General features: G+C 38.8%; 1 protein-coding gene across 7 annotated transcripts in view; it reads left to right on the forward strand.

Moving 5' to 3' along the window:
* The window catches only part of FOXP2 (forkhead box P2), a 440,819-nt gene that overhangs the window by 10,947 nt on the left and 416,141 nt on the right, over window positions 1–13,731 (forward strand). Inside the window, exons 2-3 of one of the 7 annotated variants that reach the window (XM_075081101.1) lie at window positions 7,001–7,100; window positions 13,220–13,392. The exons of 5 other annotated variants lie outside the window; for them this stretch is intronic. The gene's annotated coding sequence lies outside the window, so the exon portion shown is untranslated. The remainder of the gene's footprint in view (window positions 1–7,000; window positions 7,101–13,219; window positions 13,393–13,731) is intronic. One more of the 7 variants, XM_075081089.1, reaches the window with a different exon arrangement.

Here is a 13,731-nt window from a genome sequence, read left to right on the forward strand (position 1 = left end):
GCTGTAGGCACGGTGAAAATAATGTTTTAGCCTGCTGGTGCCCTGGTAGGCTCTGCAAGAGCTGATGAACTTGAACTATTACTCCTGGCCTTCACTGGCGAACGCAGTATGGTACATTTGCCCATGACTGACATGCTTAGATCTATGGCCACGAGATACCTGGTTAACTCTTCAAGCCTTCACCTTTAGCATTAGCTTTAACCCCTCAGGGCTCAGCTGCTTGCAGCATTTAAAGCATGGCAAGGAGGTTTATAGCAGAGATTTGACTCAGCAAGTCTTGTGCTAATTCTTGCTGAAGATATGAAATACAATTTGTAGCTTATAATTGCTGCTTAATATGATCTTGGACCCTTACTTAAAATCCATTTAACTGATACTGTACTTTCTTTATAAGGTTATTATTGGGAGCTAACCTTTTCTTGTGTTGTGGTTAAATGTACAATGTAATAAGGGTGTTTTTTAATGTGTTTAAGAGTTGGAAGATGTGTTAGAGGTAACCTTTATGCAGAGAGTTTTATATAGTTGTAGTAAGGAGAGCGATATTAAAATCCTGAACATCAGTACCATCTGAATGTAATTTGTTCTCATTGTGTTTTGTATGTGCCTGCTAGCGGAAGATGGTACAGTATATTGAGAAAACCTGTTTTGTTCTCCAGTATCTTTCTTACCAGTAATTATTAGCCTAGTGTAAATTACTGTCTCTAGAAAGTTTTTGTACTTCTGATGCGCACAGAAATACAAAAAGCATATCAGGTACAATAGATAAATCAAAATTCTTTCTCTATGTTTCAAGTAGAGCAACCTAAATCCAAGATATAGGCACAAAATTGAAAGCCTCCCAGAAATCTTTACTTTCTTGTTTAACGCTTGATAAATAGGCATGGGCCATGTCTGTTGGAGGTCTGTAGGGATCACTAGATTATAATAGATTTAAAGATCAATTTTTATGAATAACAAATATAATACTTATCGATATTAGTTTGTCTACCTTTGATTGCCTTGTAGAAATGTGGGTTTGTTTAGAGTTGTAAGTTAAAAATAAGTAATAAAGTATTTCTCCTTTTTTTTTATTTTACCAGATACCTAAGTGTGTATGTAGAATTTGGTGTATATGTAAAGGATTTAAGAACTTGCCTTCCTGCACACTTCTTGAAACCACTCTGGACAGTGGTTAAGGCAGTGAAGCTTCATACCAGAAAGGAGGTCAGGAAAAAAACCCAACGGAGTGCTTAAGCAGAGAAAAATAAGACGAGTGTCATAAGTCTGGACAGCCTTTGTCGGGATTCCTATTTTCTGTTTCCCCTGTTAATGTAGAAAGCTCTGAAGCCTTTTTTTCTTTTTCCTTTTTCTTCTTTTTTTTTCTTTTCTTTTTTCTTTTTTTCTTTTTTTCCACTTTTTCATTTCCCTTCCCTTTTGCCTCAAGGGGGCATTGTGGGTTGGAGAGGGGGAGCAGGTTTTGCGCATACAGGCTATCAGCCTATTACTGAAAAATACTTGTTTTTCTTACATTCAGTGAACTGTTGTCAGCGGTGAGCAGAGCAATACCGATGTAGTGGGCAAGAATGGCCTTAAGAGAAACAAACATTTTTTATCTTAAGTAGGTGGGGAAGGGGCAGCAGTCATGGCTTATGAGGTTGAAATTAACTGCTTTTAACATTGTGAAGAATGATGATGATGTAGACAAAGTGCCATCCTAAAATTTATAAGTGTAATTCTTGGCTCAGATGCAGGCTTCTTGTGGAACTTCATGATGGAGTTGCTTAATCTCAGTGCAGTAAAGATAAATTCATTAATGGTTATGAGGTGTTGATATAATTAAATAGTGAATGCCAGTAAATTGCTTTGTGAAGCTCAGTGACTGTAAACTCTGATCTTCTAATTTAATCTATCTACCGCTTCCCATCCACTTGCTGAAAGGCTCTGAAGACTGAGAAATTAGCCCTATTCCAGGCACAGTAACTGTGAGAACTGGGTTGGCTTCTGTAAAGGGAGATCCTTGGATGAGGACTGGAAGTGTTTCCTCAGTGTAAGTTAAGACTGTATGGACAAAGGAGAGCAGAAACAGGTTTTTGCGTTGCCTGTCATGTTCAGAGATTATTATGTTTCTCATTAACTGCCTGCACCAGTTTGTGATAGCCCTGACACTTACACAGAAGAAAAATTAAGAAGCTAATGGCCTGTTGAAAGAGATACTGCCCAAATGAGAAAAATTAGCTAAACCCATTTCTTTTGGTGGTGTTGGCAGTATTGCTCACATCTGGCTTTTTGGTTGATCTAAACAAATGTTATCATCCTCTCAGTAGACAGTGCATTTTCCTTGTGAATTATTTAAATGTGTGCAGAAATTATTTCTGAGAGAAACTGGATATCTCTGAAATTAGTCTTTCTCACAAAGGCTAGTTTAGCTGCATGAAGAAGGTGTTCACTTTACACTTTTAACCTGAACTCTTAAGAACAGAAATGTATGGGAACATACATGGGGAACATATATTCTTTAGGAAAGTGTCAGTGCTTTTTCTAGGTAGGTTGTTTTTTCATGCAGGGTGTTCCTCATCTAATGCACCGTTTTCTGTTAATTTGCTTTTAACTGTATCAAGGTATAACTGTAGTGTTTTGAGCTCTAAAATGGACTTGAATCATGATGGAAGTGGACAAGAAATACAATAGTACCGTCGAAACAGGCAGAGGTGCTGCATTCAGTCTCTCTCTCTCCAGTGCCGTTTCACACACTTTATTCAAGGACTTGAATGTGCTGTGCCAGAGATCTCCTGAGGAAGGACCAGAGCCTCTCCCTGTCCCCTGGGCCAGTGCATCATTACTGGTGAGCTCCATACTTGGCCTCCAGACGGACGTTTTGTGCACTTCTCTGGCCATGGCCCAGCCTCACCAGAGGAGCAGCTGAAAGCTTCCTCCCTGGTCTCTCCACCAGGCTGGTCGTCAAGTGGACTCTCCTGGAGTAAGTGTACAAAGGGTTTCCCTCTTCTCAGACTCAGGTACCCACCCGCTCAGGCGGCATTGCTTCTCAGTGTGGCCAAAACCTTTGTTTCACCAGTGACCACAGCTTGCATCCTGGGATTAGAGACAGTCTGGTTTACCCCTTGAACAGAGAAGTACAGGACTGCAGATGGCTGCAGACCACAAGGTTGGGATGAAGGTTTCTGTGCCTGCACATAAGACTCTGATTGCTCGTGCCTCATCTGCAACAGCATTTGCCATACATTTCATCATCTCAACCATGACAGCCCAGTTCAGTAAGATTACTGAGAAATACGGAGTGTGAATAGAAAAGGCAGGTGAAAAGCTAGTGGAGAATCATCTTACGATGGTAGATAAACTTCAGTGTTTCTTTTGGCCAACTTATTTGGCATAGATTTCAAAAGCCTAGTGAATGAGTTGAAGGGACATCAAGCCAACAGGATGGAACAGCTCTGGGCCTTGCTGCAAATTAGCTCTTGGTCTTCCTCCTTGTGCAGTGTCAAAGTCAAGTACTGAGTAAGCCTCTTTCTCCTCTTGCATTCCAGTTTTGGATTTTATTTCAAGTTGAAAGTGCCATTCATATCCAGTAAAAGAAGACTGAATGAAAAAAAAAGAATGATGACGTTGATTTGGAAAACAGTTCTTTAATTAGCCCCCAAATCATCTGTTTGCTTCAGTATAACTGAAGAATGGGAATGGTTGCTTTAAAAACCTGCTGTAAGAGACCTTTCTTTTTGATATTTCCTACAGTGTATCTACAGGCTTAATGTGGATGTGATATTTGAAAGGTGAAGTCCTATTATTGCTGAAGTGCATCAACTAGGCTTCACTGTTGCAAGGCCTTGTGTGCATTTTGAGTACAGTGACAGTAGTTTGTACTATTCAGTTTGTCCCAGAAGACTTGAGACAAAGTGAATTAGCTAGTACATAAGTGTTCATGATTCATCCTGGAATTTTCTAATGCTTTAAAAGAAATTCTTTAAGTTAAATTCATGTCATGTGTTCGTGCATCTTGCAATAAGGCCTAGTAAACCAGCTAATTATTACGTTAGTATTATTTAATACTAATTAAATAATTATTAAAACAGCTGATAATTGTATCCAGACTGCTTCCACCTCTACCATCCATTTCCCGCAAAGCATATTTTGCATAAATGAAAATCTTGTTTTTGATTTCTACATGGCCAATTTAATGTACTTGCAGCAAATACAGTTTCAGTAGATGTCACAAAAGTAAAAAAATACCCTGAACAAAACTCGACCGTTAGCCGTACCGCAAATCAGCATGTTTTAAAATGTACTTTTGACTTCATCAGTTTGATTATTATGATATAACATCAAAGGCATTGCTTCTTCCACAACTGTAAGGTCCGTTTGAGGCCTGCATTTTTGTTGTTGTTGGAAAGAAGTTAAAAAAAAAATCTTGCATGAATATATGTAGTGAGTAACTACATGAGCAGTGTTTCTGTCTTTGGGTTGCAATTTTAACAGTTTGAAGTCTCCGAAAATTCAGTTCTGTGACCATTTCCAAAGTTTTAATTTGTTTTAAGCCCTGTTGTTGATCTAGAGCTTTTCCTTGCTTAAGGTTGATCAATTGCTTTTGCACTTTTGTTTGTGGTTCGGCATAATCTCATGCAGACTATTGTATCTTTTTTTTTCTAGTTGAATTTCCTGTTGATGGTTTTATGTTTGTATGGGATGTTAAATTTGAGCACTAATAACTTAAATATTTAAATAAATAAATACTGTTCAAAACAATAACAAATGACTGCAGACTGAAACAAATACTAAGCAGTGCAAATTTATTTAATGAAGCATAATTTCTGCACCTGCTGTAGGCTCCATTGTGGAAGCTCTTGCTTTCATGCGATTTTATTTATTTAGAAGGAGAAAAAGATCATCCTGTTTTCATTCAAGTATCTTTTTATTTAAGGCAGATTTAAAAGAAACAAGAATAATAGGCCTATCTCTTACATTGAATATTGTTAAAATGCGTATGCCTTCCTTGGTAATTACTGTTCATTAAGGCTTAGTACTCTTTCTTTAAAGGAGATAACTCTGTTATCTTACCTGTAAAATGGATGGATGAATGTTGGCACTAAAGTCACTTCATACAAAATGTAAAATAGGATTCAGATATGTAGTCTAGGAGACCCATGGCCCATCAGCTTTACCTCATAGCCTTTCAGAAAACACACACCATGCTGAACACTTGGGTAGGTCACATTGATATGGTGTGACCCTCATGACAAAGGATTGGTCTCTTAATAATAATTGATTTGGTTAACTTGGCCCAGGTAGGAGCCCATGGTTTCCACGTACAGGGTGAAACATAGACATTGCTGATGATGCAAAGGAAGATGCTGTTACCGTTCGTCTTTGGAAGTGTTTGGCTATGTACTGCTCTTAGAAAGTAGAAATTAGGAACCCTGGTGCCTTGCGTTCCTCTGCTGTCTCACAAATAGTTGTGTAGGTGACAAAAAAGCTGTGTTGTCACTGTGTATGTATTTGTCTACATAAAGGAAAACACATAATCTACCTCCTGGGGTTGGCACTTTACTGATTTTCACACACAGATATAATGGGCAGGCAAGAGAGTTCTGAAATCTCAAGACAGGCCAGATGGAAAAATATGTTCAGATGTTAAAAAAAAAAAAAAAAAAAAAGGAAAAAAGAAATATAATCCTGCTGATAATGAAAGGATGAAGAGGGTGAAGAGGGGACGGGAATTTCTGTTCTCTGTTTTTTAAGGAGGCCAGTTAACAGTTTTTGAACTCCTGGGATTACGATGCATGTCCTTTGCTGTAGAACTGTCAGAAAATACAAAGTTTATATCTATGCAGACAGTTTAACTTGCTTCTAGCTCTCCAAAGTGCTTTAACTCGTTTCATGTTCAACTACAAAAATCCAGGTCTTGGAAAAACTGGAGTATTAGAGCTGTAGCTGTAGCCCTCCTGGATGGCCAGGACAGGGCTTTTGGATGAGAGCTGTGGCGAGGCACGTGATGCCTTGCACAATGACAATGGCTTGTCAGGGCTGAGGTCCTAAGCAAGCGAGCCCCTGTAATTGTGGTGTGAGATGCTTCTGGAAGACAGAATACAGGCCAAAGAAACCTTTATCTGCTGTAATCCTTTCTAATCTTGGCTTTTGGAAGTTTTCAAGAGCGCTGCTAATACTGAGGAGTGCAGCTCTGAAATTTTTCTGTTTGCTTTTGCTTGCTTGTACTTTTTCAGATTTCTTTCATTCAATTGGATCCTAACAGTGGAGGGGATGATTCTAGAAAAGGAGTATTTCATCAAAGAAGGAGGGTCCTAAAACTTCTACCTAACTAGAGGTATTCCACAAAGTGAAGAAGCTTAATAAAATACCATGGTAGTACAAGAAACCATCCCATTTTTACTGAAATCATCGTACAATGGAAAGTGCTTCGTGTCAGCTGAAATGTCAGATGTATCAGGAAAAAGTTAAAGTGGAACCTGATTTCTGTAAGGCTAGAGATTCAAGTAATTTGCTTAGGGATGCAGTAGAAAATCAATCTTATGCTTGAAAGAGGGAATAGTAGCCTTCAAGTCTCATTTCATGTTTTGTAGCTGATTGCCTGTTTTTATTATCTCTCCCCCCCCCCCCCCGTTCCTTCAGTAGTTACTAATGCCCTTTGGTTAACTCCATTATACCTTTGAAAAACTTCTTGCAGAGCTCAGCTGCTTTGGCTTGTTTGCTGGGGAAGCCTCACTGATATTATAATTAATAGGATGTGTAAAAACTTTCTGAACCAAGCATAACAGAATCAGGCTATTAAAACTTGGTACCCCATATGTTCTGCAGTGTACAGTATTTCCGTCCTCTGCAGCTGGGGCTCATCAGAGAAGATGCTAGACCTACGCTGATCTTGCATGCTGCGTGGGAAGTTGGTTTGGTAGGAACACCATTCAGCTTGTAAAAGAATAAAAAGGGTGGAACATAAAGTCAGTTTACAGTTTGGAGGTGTGTCTCTGATTAGCTTTTTTTGATTTTTCTACCACAGGGACAAAAATATGAGAGAAGGGTGTGTATTTTTAGAGACTGAAAATCTTTGAAGACCTGATTCGTAAGTGAGACTTGAAACTGTTTCTCATAATTTTGTGGTATGTGATAACACTTTTCTTGCTTTGGCTCTTGCTTTTGTTGAGTGGCATTGCTTCATTTCTCCAACAACTTTGATTTTAGGAAAAAGTTTTTAAATTGGTAAGGAAGTAATACAGAATAATAAAGGTGACAAGAATAGTCTGATATTTTTGAAGGATTTTTTTTTAATGACTTGGAGGTGTAATGAATGTAACTTGCTAGTTCTGTGAAGGTAAAATATGAAGCTTATAAAAAAATTAAAAAAAATCAGAGAGGAAATAAGTCAATTGATAAAACACAAAAGAAGTACATGACTAAGATGATGGGAAATGATACTGAGCAATTGGAATAGTGTATGAACCCTGACCACCTAAAGTGTTTAAGTACAGGCAAATACAAGGGCATGCCTCTGGAGACATTATTGCAAGGTTTGCTTTCAATGTTGGGATCTGTATCCAGAGTGCAAAGTTGTGACCCTAAAAAAGACATATATTTATCAGATGAACATGGACATTTTAAATTTAAATTGGAACTTTATACCTTTGGGTGTGTAAAGGTGTATCTAAAATAGGAATAACGAAGTCCGATGTCTCTGCCTAAATTCCATCCTTCCTTTTTTGGTGTTGACTTTTTTTTACAGTTTCTTAAAAAACTGTATGGAAAAGAGACCATGGAGAGGAGAGACTTGGTTATTGAGGATTGTCAATCCACTTTGTAAGGGCATAACAAAGTCCATTAGGAGAAGAGCAGTTTTTAACACTGAGAGTAGTTATTCACAAGACGACGTTAATAAAGACTTCAAAGTAGGTTTCACTGGGAAACTTCAGATTGTGCTTTAAGGGCTTTCCTAACACACACCCAAATTTGTTGAAGGAATTATGCCAGCAGTCCCTTACAACCATAAAATGTATCAATGTTAATGTTAGTTTGACCACTGTTTTTTCTTTTGAAAGACGCAGGAGAGGACTTAGTGTGCTTATTGGCACACCAATATTTGTTATTCCATGTCTGTCCTTTGACAGTGGTTTAGAGCTCTGGACACGATCTGGAAGGCCGCCGCTAGGTCCTGTGCACAGAACCACTGTGAGTCCCAACGCAGAAGTAGGACAATTTAAACGTACGGGAAGAGAAAACAGGTAGAAACAGACAAGGGAAGACAGGAAAACAAGGAGTTACCATAGCATATCAGCAAATAATCTGTTCTAAAATTTTCCATAGGTCTCCTGCCAAAGGAGTTTGAAAGAGGTTAATCAGTTAGTCTTGTGGACGTTCACAGATGTGTGAGGTGTCAGCCTGGATAAAAAGCCTGAAGACACTTAATTGAAAAAATAACACATAGATGATGGAAGCTGGCAGCCTGGACCTAAAGGAGAAGGGAGTTTACTTCTAGATATGGAATGAGAGATGATAGGTAGGCTTTGACATGGAAGATAAGTGATTAATATATAATGGGATACTGGATTTATGTCAGTGGAATGAGATTGCATTTGTCAAGATTAGAACAAAAGATAGGAACAAGATCTGAAATAAGAGGGATGGGAGTATAATAGCTGTACAGTTTGAGAGGAGACACATACTCTACAGACAGTATTTGTAAGGATCCTAAAATATTTACATGTAAATCTTTTGTAAATTTGTGAATCTATAGGGCCTAGATGCTTGTGTCCGAAGACAGAGGGATGTATAAGTCAAAGATGATGCTGCAATTATTGGCCTAAATAAATGGTAAAGTTGCCCAAGAAAGGAGGCAAGAGGAGAGCTTGCGAGTCTTTTAGAGGAGACTGTATACTCGCTGTCTCCGAACTGTACAAAATTGTGTACAGGGTACAGTACAATTGCAGTGTGCTGGTAGTGGTAGGGGGAAAGTAACCTACTCCGGGTGAGTGGTGTGCTGGTGAGGTCCAGGAATTTTTATGAGGTCTCCTTTATCAGTTCTCTTGTGCAAGAGGATCTTTCATAAAGTTCTTTCAATACTACTGTTCTTTGCTCTTTCTGTATTGCTCTTTAGTGGCAGCATTTGCAGCCTAAGATTATGCTTGAAGTATGTCACATCATTGTTGGTGAAGTACCACAGAAAATATTAATACACACAGTAACATGCTTAAGTATTTAGGTTTTCAGAGTCAGGATTGACTTGATTGCATTGCTCCCCAGTGGTGAAACTAGGAGTTATGAAGATCATCCAAGCTGGATGCCAGTAGAATCTCTGTCATGGACAGTTTATTTTACCTATATAGGGTATATTTCCACCTACTGGAAGAACTGTTTTGGAAATGCTTAGGCAAATCACCTCTGTCCATATATAGTGACAAGGTATTTGCTTATTTATAGAGGGATTCAGGACTCAACATTGCTATGAAGTTCCTAGTTTTGACTTCCATCCTCATCTCTCTGTGGACATCCTGGACCAGCCAGTTCTGGGCCAGTTCTGGTGTGCATGGGACCATAGGGCTTTCATATTGCTGTGGCCATCTTTTTTCTCAGATGCAAAATGGTGGAGTAGTGTAATGTTGAGACTTCACTGCTAGAATAGAGCAAATATTTTACTGAAGCTTGGAAGTGATTTTATGTCTTTTTAATTTGGTTTGTTGTATATTTAGAAAAAAAAAAATGTCAGTAGGTTTGTGGGTTTTTTTTTTGTTAAGAATTTCCCTTCAGTGTGTTTCCATCTGAACTGTATTAGAAGAATCTGAAAAGTTGAGGTTTTTTCCTTTACTTGCAGACTTTTTACTACTTGTGCCCTCTGAGGCACCAGCAGAGATAGCCAGGTGCATTGCTTTGGGATTCCTGACAGAGGATTCCTGCTAACCCAAGTCAGAGTGTTGCTGTGCCGGTTCAGTCGCTGAGGACTGCTTGATTACCTCCCCCCTGCCCATTGTCCTGCTTTCAAGTTCTAAAAATTGTTCATCAGATTTATCATTGCTTTTTAAGAAAGTCTTCATGAGCATGACCTGAGGTTTTACAGGAAGTCTTGAAATAAAAGTAATAATATTGTTATACATTCTCTCACATTCAGCCACACATGCTATCACAAAAGTAGCCTTGAAGCTGTTTTAGTTTTACAGCAAAGAGAGTTTCTTTTCATATCAGGTAATCCGATCTGCTGGGTTTTTTTCCCCCCCTTTGGCTTTGAAAACATGCCTTTATATTAATAATCCTGGATTTGTGCTGAAAGTTGATTGCTCTAATTGCTGATTGGTATTCAGTAACACTAAATAAAGGCTCAAAATTTTCTCTTTTTCTACTCTGAAATCTATTTTTATGTGTATTTTTAGAGCTCACCATTAGTGGATGTATAATCTTTGTGTCTGCTTTTATTCTTGGCCACTGGGAGTTTTGCTACCAGCAATAAAAGACAACCTCCATGTTGTACTGCACAGTATAGATATTGTAAATTTTGGTCTTGCTTTCCATTGATCTGGTTTGCCATATGGGAATCATATTCAGCTGATCTTTATTTCCTGAGTCAGAAATTCTGTTTTACCCATCTTTGGGGCTTTCAACATTTATTCTCAGTGGGCTGTCAGGTATTGCACATGAAAGCAAAGGTTCAAAGGCATATAAAGAAGGTTGAGGTCTGAAATGTTTACTTAACACTGTGTTTTTTTTTCTTTTTACAAACATTTGCCAGACTGGAGGATCAGCATGAAACCTTAATAAATTTTAGACTTTTTAAACTCTATTATGAACATTTTACACATACATAATTTTGGTGTAGCCTGGAACACATCAGTTGTAAACTTGCTAGCATATGTTTGCTAATGACAGCATTAACAGCATTGCAATTAGTTTTTTTAAGTTTATAAATTATTTTTCTCAGAGGTTTATTTCTTTTCAGTTCTGTTTTTGTTTCTGGTACTGCCTCTAACAGACTGCCATTGTACTACAAAGAAAACTTCAATGAATTGACAATGCAGCTTTTAATTAATATGACAAGTAAAATTTTAAAAATAAAGATACCATCCTCTCACTTTGCGATGTCATTCCGCTGAGAGAGAGAATGAATCTGAGTGAAAGTGAGAATGAACTTGTTGTTGCTCACCGGTGAAGATGCTGCCACCAATGAGGTAAACAGTCATAATCTTAACAGCTTTTGTGCCTTAAATATTTAATCTCTTGGGAAACAAATGCCTAAAATTTGAGAGATTTGAATCACTTGGGGGCACTGATAGATGCTCTAGATCCTGTCTGTGTAGTTGGATTTTTTTTCTTTCTCATTTGTTCTGAAGTGCATTTAAGACGTAGTGTGCTGGAGTGTGTCTGATGTTCCATATTCGGTGTATCTCATTTTGCTTTTTATTATCACACAAGGAAATAATCAGGGATCTTGATACTCAGTAATAGGATTTGTTCTCTCTTCTGGCCCCTTTCTTCATCATTGCCAAGAGGATGTAGAGCACTACAATTGGCTCAAAGTGACTGTTTTTGTCTAGAAAAGATGTGGTTTAGGTGTGCCTAGGGTCGTATTGTGTCATTGAGGAACTGGAAACAGATGAGAAAAAGGCAATCAAAGACCGAAAGGGAGGTGGGGTTTTCCCCATAGCTCTTTCACCTTTTGCGCAGGGGCCACCAAGAATAAAGCTGTTGGGAAACTCTGCTCTCTCACAGAGTCCTGGACTCGCAGTCCTGCTTTTCCTGACTTGCATGGCCTCTTCATCAGGAAGCTATGCTGCAGGTTTAGCTCTCTGCTTGGTGTTCAGTCATGTCTGCCTCCTTTTCTCTCTTCTTACCTTCTCCAGCCAAAACAGAGAATGGAAGCTAGGGGAATGTGGCCTCATGGACAGCTTGTTTCAAGTAGATGGGTTACCAAAGCCTGCAACGGGTTTTTTCTCCTGTCTTCCTTTTTTTGTGTTTGTTTGTTGCTTTCTATCAGCATTGAAACATTGTACTCTCATGCTGTTAGTTCAACTTTCCTCACTTTAGTAATGGAAAGATGATTATGGCTCCTCAGCTGTCCTGGCTTTCCCCTGACATTGGCTAAGGCTATCAGCCATTTTCCCATGCAGCCCTTCCCAGGCTGCTTCTGTTCCACTACTTGTCCTATTTTGAATTCGGAAGAAGAACCCAAGGAAATTAAGAAAGTAACCAGAAGCAGCCAGATTTGAGACCTTCAGTAGAAGAAACCGCTACGTCAGCCAGAGGCGTGCCAGGCAGCACAAAGCAATGTGGTGTAGTATTGATGCTCATCACTGCAAGGCATGCCACCAGCAGAACGAGCCTACCTAGGGGTGTGTCTGAAACTAAATGGCATTGTGATCTCCCACCATGTGTTCCTGGTGTGAGGTCCTTCCCAGGTCCAGATGGAGCTAAAAGCATGTGGCATTTGTTTGATCTTTTCTGAATGATCTTCCACTAAGAAAACTGAATAAGGTTATCTCAGGTATCTCGCTGCTGAACCTGGGGTCAAAATGATCATACGTTTTATAACCTTCCATCAGGCACTCCCTAGACAACATGTTCAGAGAGTTCACTGAAGCATTACTTCGAATAATGATAAATTCTCATAAATCTCGTTGTGAAGTATTGTGAACAATTGTGACATGCCTGTTCAACACATGCATAAAGACTCCCAAATGTGTCTTTTTCACAAGGAGTTACCTGGATTTAAGACTTTCTGTAAGCTAGGACACTCCACCATCTTGTCAGGGGGTGATGTAATTTTCAGTATCCATTACCTTTTGCAAGCTCTGGGTTCAGTACCACTGGCGTGGCACAACTGGATGTGAAGATGTAGCTGTCTAAAACATTGAAGTAGACAGTACATGCTATCTTTAGTTAAATATATCTATCTTCTGATTTCTCTGTCATCTCCTCACAGGACTTTGGAAGATATTCGGTGTCTCTTGGTATTTATGTTCAGAGTTCTTGGCCTGGTTCCCCGTGAGCTCGGGAGTAGAGCCTATGTTGGATCACTGGGCTTCTCCAGAAAAAGGGAGCTCCCTGTGATGGAAAGGCTGAAGATCCTCTGTGCAGAGTAGGGACCTTGCTCAGGGGGATGTCCACGTCTTGGAGAAACAACTGAAGACCATCATGGTTTTTTAATCATATTTCACTTCTAATCCAATGTCTTGTAAAATTAGTATGCTATTCTTTAATATGAGTACATGGGATTTTATTTGTATGCGTATTCTCTGAACAGACCAACTTGCAGTAGCCCCCAGGACAAAATAACTGATGGAAGTAGCAGAGAAAAGGGCTTTAACAAAACAGGATACTCATCTGCATATTTCTCCCTTGTGGGAAGAGGACCAGAAGACAAATACATTACAGTGAGAGAACTGAGTACATTCAGATTCTGCAGTAATGGCCATGGTAATACTGTGGAAGAGCGTATCGGGGTTAAAGAAACTGCTGTCTTCCAGTAATTTTCACAGAAATAATGTTTATATAGATCAGAAGTATATTATTAATTAACAGGAAGTAGCGTCTTAGAAGCTAAATTATGTAGTAGGATCTGAAATATAGCTAGATAATAAAAGTAGCATGAAAGAAATTATTCTCTACATGGTGGATATAACCATACTTGACAAAAATGTTTGTGGTATTTTTCAAATTGCTTCAGATCTAAGCTTTCATTTCAAATCCATATATTCATGTTGGGATAATAATTGTAATCATGAGAATGTAAACTTGTTACTGTGTTATTTTTCT

This window comes from Phalacrocorax aristotelis, chromosome 1 (assembly GCF_949628215.1).
Source record: "Phalacrocorax aristotelis chromosome 1, bGulAri2.1, whole genome shotgun sequence".
Classification (NCBI taxonomy): Eukaryota; Metazoa; Chordata; class Aves; order Suliformes; family Phalacrocoracidae; genus Phalacrocorax; species Phalacrocorax aristotelis.